The sequence below is a fragment of the Arachis ipaensis genome, chromosome B08 (assembly GCF_000816755.2).
Source record: "Arachis ipaensis cultivar K30076 chromosome B08, Araip1.1, whole genome shotgun sequence".
Taxonomy (NCBI): domain Eukaryota; kingdom Viridiplantae; phylum Streptophyta; class Magnoliopsida; order Fabales; family Fabaceae; genus Arachis; species Arachis ipaensis.
This window is the reverse complement of record NC_029792.2, coordinates 2,424,252-2,424,553: the sequence shown is the minus strand read 5'-3', so window position 1 is coordinate 2,424,553 and position 302 is coordinate 2,424,252. Positions and strand designations below refer to the sequence as shown.

Genomic DNA, 302 nt, shown 5'->3' with positions numbered 1-302 from the left:
ACAAATAGTATTTAATTTACTATAATCCATTTTAAATAAAAATTACCAAACATAAACTACGATACTACCAACTCACTCTTAATTAAAATCAATTTTGCAAAATTAATTTTATATAAACTTCCGTTTACAAACGATAATCCAAACACATACTTGGTAGTGACTAGTGAGGGAGAAGTGATGAAAAACTATGTATCCTTCAAAACATTTTAATATATTGAATATAATTTTTTTTAAAAAAAATTTGCATTGTTATCTTTGTCTAAATCCTAAATCTTACTTTTATTACCTCCTTTTGTGTACTT

At 23.5% G+C, this 302-nt stretch overlaps 1 protein-coding gene across 1 annotated transcript in view; it reads right to left on the bottom strand.

Annotated features, from left to right (window-relative positions):
* The window catches only part of LOC107612607 (transcription initiation factor IIA subunit 1), a 9,872-nt gene that overhangs the window by 4,400 nt on the left and 5,170 nt on the right, over positions 1-302 (bottom strand). The gene's annotated exons all lie outside the window — the stretch shown is intronic.